General features: G+C 47.0%; 1 long non-coding RNA gene across 1 annotated transcript in view; it reads left to right on the forward strand.

Annotated features, from left to right (window-relative positions):
• LOC105531482 overlaps positions 1-5,947 on the forward strand; it is a 7,092-nt gene extending 1,145 nt beyond the window's left edge. Inside the window, exon 2 of the long non-coding RNA XR_001004813.1 lies at positions 5,703-5,947. This is a non-coding gene — a long non-coding RNA (uncharacterized LOC105531482). The remainder of the gene's footprint in view (positions 1-5,702) is intronic.
• Positions 5,948-6,015: the final 68 nt, after the last annotated feature.

Consider the following 6,015-nt stretch of genomic DNA (forward strand, 5'->3'; position numbering starts at 1 on the left):
AGTTTGGGGAAACCTTTTTTGGTCTCTTCCCGTTCTCTCTCCAACAAGACACATTCTGTGCATTCCAAAGAGATGGAAAATCTTGCACTAGCCAGTCCCGTGGTGCGCGTTGGTAACTCTCCAAATTTATAGCGTGTGGGTCTCATCTTCACAGTTTGTTAAAAATAAATGTCCTCAACTCACCCCCACCCCAAAATTCTGATTCAGTAGCTCTGGAATGGGGCCCAGGGATCTGCATTGAAGACTGTCTTGCAAGACACCCCCAGGATCTGAATTTGGTGGCCTCTGCACTGCACTGAGAGGGAGGACTGTGCCATTCAGAAGCCTCCTGTTAGGGGCTGTGTTAGGGGTCATGGGGTCCCAGCGTGACTCCAATATGGTTCCCCCACCCTGGCAAGGCTCTCTCCACTGGCAATGGACAACACGCTCCCAGAGTGACCACAGTCACTGTGGAGGTTTGTCAGTCTTTTTTGTTTGTTTGTTTCTGAGACAGTCTCACTCTATCACCCAGGCTGGAGTGCAGTGGCGGGATCTCAGCTCACTGCAACCTCCACCTCTTGGGTTCCAATGATTCTCCTGCCTCTGCCTCCTGAGTAGCTGGGATTATAGGCATGCGCCACCATGCACAGCGAAATTTTGTATTTTTAGTAGAGTCTGGGTTTCACCATGTTGGCCAGACTAATCTCAAACTCCTGGCCTCAGGTGATCCATCTACCTCAGCCTCCCAAAGTGTTGGGATTATAGGCATGGGCCACTGAGCCTGGCTGGAGGTTCATCTGTCTTTTAAGCCTGCTTTAATAGCGTCCAAAGAGCACATATTTTCTTTAACATTCGTAGATTGTTTCTTCCCATTTAAGCTTAAGAAACAGCTCGTTTGGACATGGGTGTGATCAGAAGGATACATATGTGCCAAAATATATTAGCACATTTCATTTCCTGAGGACTTCCGCCATTGTAAAATAAATATCATTTCACTTTATGCCTTCTTTTAACATTTGGTCAAAGTAAGCCGTCCATGTTTTTTTTCCAAAATGCTTGGCCCTAGTTGTTAGAATACGTCCATAGTACTCTGTGAGCTTCACGAATCAGTGAGTTGAGAATTCAGCTAGTCATTAAAAAGGCATACGGAGTTTTAAAACCTCATAGACTTCTGACAAAATGCATTTCACTCTGAGCACTTAAGAATTTCTATGGAGTTGATGAAGAACGTGCCAGGCATTCGAATGAAGGGGGTGCAGCCTCTTTTTTTGCATCTGCACGAAGGGGAGGAGCTCTCGTTATCCTGTACACATGACTCAGCAAGGTGTGCAGGTATTCCCAGGCCCAGGTGAGGACAGCAGCGTGAGGACAGCACTCAGAGGACAGGAGAACGCTGGTTCCTGTGCAACCTTAACATTGCTGCAAAAGAAGCTCTGCACGGTTTTACAGCCAACCTAATAGGTGCCCCTTATTGAAACAAAGATTGGGATCTGCTGATGGGGACTGCCAGCTCGGGTGGGGCGACCACCACGGCAGGTCCATTTGGGTTAATTATGCGTGGTTTGCCCCCAGATAGAGTGCTCCCTGGTGGAGTTTGAGATGGTGGGTGGCCATCTCGCCAGCAGACCTAGGAGCTGTTTCCCAGGGGTCCTGGGCAAAGCAGTTGAGTGCTCTGCTCTGCAAGGGGACCTGTGGCTTGCGTGTGTTTACAAGGTGCCAGGTGGCCATATCTGCAACTCAGGCGTGGTCTTGTTGAGTCCCCTGACTCAGTGCTCTAGCCTCAGTTGCCTGAGGGCCTGGACTCCACTCCTGAGTGGACAGAAGGATCTCTGTGCTCTAGGAGGCCCACGCCCATCTGCCTTGCCTTGCCCCATAGGAGAGGTGTGACTTGCTGAGCCTGGAGCTCCTGGGAAGGATTCTCTGTTGGTTTCTTCTCTTCTGTCTTGGGGGCCTACCCCATTTCTGCAATAACTCCTGCCTCCCGTCACACACTGTTGCGTGCCTTGCCTCTTGCTGCCTGAGGGGAGCTGGAATAGAAACCCCCTTGCTTCCTGTGAGTTTGGAGACAACCTCAGAAGACGAATTGTGTAGGCACCTGAAGTTACTCCTGAGAGCCCTGAGGCCAGGTGGGTCAGTGGATTCCCAGGCCGTCTGTACAGCCCAGCACTTGTTTCTGAACTCCAGTCTTCAGCCCTTTCTTTGAATGGCATGGGTGGCCCTAAAATAGAGTGGTATAGAGCATAATGCCAGAGGAAAGGGTTTTTCCAGAACATTGAGGTCCAAAGATCTCAATGAGAGACAAAGACCATGTGAGGCCATAGCAAGAAGGTGGCAGTCTGCAAGCCAGAAAGAGAGCCCTCACCAGAACTCAAACCCACCAGTCTCCATCTCAGACTTCCCAGCCTCCAGAACTGCGGGAAAATTAACTTACGTTGTTTAAGACACTCAGCCCACGGCATTTTACGGCAGCCCCAGCAGATTACTATCCCTGTGTTTTCTTAAGTTCATAAAACATTGTCTGTTCACCAAAGGTCAGCTGGATATTGTTTGGGGGAGAAAGCAGGAGGGGTGTGGGGTGCAGTGCCCGCACAGAGCTCGGCTGGGCTGCAGCTCTTTTACTTAAATGTGACTCTTACTGCAGTTGAAGACCTAGTTTGAAAATTTCCCAAATCTTTTCTGGCAGCTGCTTTTTTTGTTCTTTGCCTGTGGTTGGGAGGTGTGATGTGACTGCTTGCTTGCAGCAGTTCCGGATGCGTGAAGGAGAAGGAGGCAGAGGAAATGGGTGCACGTTCAGTGCATGCACAGACGCTGCATGCTTGAGAACCGTCACACCATAGACTCTGTTTCCTGCTTCAGGCCTAAGCTATGTTTGCCAATGTCAACGACGAGACACACAACTTGATTTTGTGGAAGACATTTCCTTTATTTAAAATAAGTGGCTATGTCTTGTTACAGCCTAAGAAGTACAATGAAAAGTAGCATGCAGAGATGAAGTAAGTTGGCTGGTGCTCTTGAGTTGGCAATTGTTCCCCGTCCAACCTGGCTGGTGGGAAAAGTCCATCCTGCCCTGGAGCAGACCCCCAGCCCTGGGCCTCCCTGAACTTCTGAGAAGAATGGTCCTGGGGCTCCCTACTGCATGCAGGCCCCTGGACTGGGGTGTCTGGGCAGGGAAGAGGGGCTGGGAGATGCCAAAGGATCCACATTCCTAAGGCCAGAAAACACTAAGTAGAATAGGGTTAGACAGGAGTGAAGTGAAGCTCACGCTCCTGGACATTTAAGAATATTTGTAGTAACACAGAAGACGTTTCTGTTACAATGTTAAGTACAAATGCACTTACAGGTATGTATAAAATATAGTGTGTATGTGTATGCTTAGGAAGAAATTTTAAAAACAAAATAAAATACAAGTTAACTCAGGCCCAGAACTGGAAGAACAGTTAAGAGAGGCTGGGACTGCTGTGTCATAAATTAATCTTGATGTCCTACGGGGCTCCTGTACCCTTGGATTTGAACGAGGTTGTGCTGGGAGGAGCTAGCAGGAGGAGTCTACAGAGCAGACTTCTTTCTGCAAGCAGAGGCCAGCCCTCGACAAGGGTTTGGTTCAGGACTGGCCACTGAGGTGCTGAGCACCTGGGCTTTTCCTCCTGGCAGACAGCGATCTGAGAGAGGCTGAGGTTGGTTTCCAGACCATTCCTCATGCTCTAGAGTTAGTGAATTTCTTCACTCCTGATGTGAGGCCTCTTTCCTTCATATATGTATAGGGAAGCTAAGACGAGGTGTCTTTTCAAAGGCCAGGGAGGGGATATCTGACCTTTTTAAAGATTTCATTTTTATTCTAACTTTTTAAATTATGCAGGAAAAGAAACGTGCAAATACACAATTCTTTTTCTTTTCTTTTTTTTTTTTTTGAGACAAGGTCTCACTCTGTCACCCAGGCTGGAGTGCAATGGCATGATCTCAGCTCACTGCAACCTCCACCTCCCAGGTTCAAACAATTCTCCTGCCTCAACCTCCCAAGTAGCTGGGATTACAGTCTCCCATCACCATGCCTGGCTAATTTTTTGCATTTTTAGTAGAGATGGGATTTTGCCATGTACCAAGCTAGTGTCGAGCTCCTGACCTCAGGTGATCCACCTGCCTCAGCCTGCCAAAGTGCTGGTATTACAGGCATGAGCCAACACACTTGGCCAAATACACAATTCTGTCCCCCAGATTCTTGGACAGAAGAGCAGATCTCAAGAGGGGCTTCCACTGAAACCCCACCTGACCCTCACAACCTGGTGAGCAGCACCAGGCAGCCTTCAGAGATTGCCACGCCCTGGTCTCCAGTCCTCTCTTTCTTGCTACCCCCCTCTCTGTCTCTACCCCTCTGCCTTCTCTGAGCATGGAAATAGCCAAGTAGAGCCACAGTTCTGGGCAGAGCTGCTCCGAAGCCTGTTACTCCCTAGGAAGAGCTGGCGGGCTGGCCAGGTAAACACTAACGCAGGTAGTGTTGGCATCACTGACCATGGTTTTGCATCACAAGGAGACATAAAGACCAGAGACCACTTAGTGAGTTTATCAATGGACCAATCCACTGAGCCTACCGTGGACCACCCACATTTTACCTGTTCACCAAGGTTGGTCAACTTGTACCTTACAGAATGGCCAACACAAGCCAAACATTAGAATATAAATGATGAATGAAATATTTGACTGTGCCTATACTAAAAAAAGAAAATATGAAGGACTTCTCAACCTAAAAATGGAAAACCACCTCTTTGCTCACGTTCCAAGCATGAGCAGAGGCCACAGTGGACCTCGAACGAAGGCCACATTTTCACATTTTGGGATTTCTCTGGCCTATAATCTAAGAGAAAAGTCAAAGGGGGTAGTTGAAAAAAAGAAGCTCAGAACTTTGATATTCTGCTGCTTGTTGCACAACATTACCTGCTTCAAAAGAAAAAGAACATGCAATATTTCTTTTGTGTTTCTGCCTGTAATCACCGAAATGAGTCTTTCTCTGAAAGACATTTAACAGTTTTCACCATGTTACGTAAACCAGTGATAGGAGCTACCAGGAATTTGCTTTGGGTTGGTGAACTACCTTCTACCGAGTTAAACATGTTTGGTCATTGTGCATGTCTGCTGTCTCCACTATATTTTAATCTTCTGAGGTTTCTGTATTATTTTGTTTTCAGTTATCATTTCTTTTTTCAAAAGCTAAAGATACGGAAACTAGTTGAGAAGGCTTTCTGGGCATCAAATTGTCTCTTACCAAGTATGCCGATGACTTCTGTGTCAATGAACTTCAAACACATGGCCCACGTTTCCCTTAACACCTCATGACTTCTGAAATACACGGGAAAGAGGCTTTGCAAAGTCGTCCCATAGTGCTTTTCCAAACCCCTTGCCGGAGACCAAATGCACTTTGATTTCCACATGACGTTTTCCCCAAATAGCTGATGTGACACATCAAAAATCAGTTTTTAAGAATAAGTGCACACAGGCATAAATACATATAGGTACATACCTACAAGTGGGTGTTTATTTTTAAAGCTAGATTGTAATAGAGAGCTGATGCTGAGATTTCAAGATACAATTCAGGAAATATGGAATTGGTAATAAAATGGTATAAAGCAAACACTATTAGAACTACAGCAATTCAGAACTTCTTAATGGGGAATCATGTTAATTCCATTTCTTTCTTTTCCTTTTTCTTTTTTTAACATGCCCATGAGAAGATGCGGTGACTTTCATCAGGACAGCATTCTCCATTCTGGCTGTGGGTGACGGCCTGAGCCCCGGTACAGTATTCCTGCTGGCCTCAGACGGCCCTCCCAGGTAAAACCTGGGGCCAGCGTGTCCGCAATCTGAAATGCCCTCCAGATTATTCCAAATGTGCATGTTAATGACCATCAGATCTGCGAGCGGGTGGAGAAGTTAAGATAAATAGAGAAAATCCTGACCGTGTTTGCTTTGGACCACACGAGACTCAAATTATTTTGAGGCTTTAAGGATGATGCATGCAGGGCACTCAAGGACGGCTTCAGCAGC

The sequence above is a fragment of the Mandrillus leucophaeus genome, unplaced genomic scaffold, assembly GCF_000951045.1.
Source record: "Mandrillus leucophaeus isolate KB7577 unplaced genomic scaffold, Mleu.le_1.0 Scaffold89, whole genome shotgun sequence".
NCBI lineage: Eukaryota > Metazoa > Chordata > Mammalia > Primates > Cercopithecidae > Mandrillus > Mandrillus leucophaeus.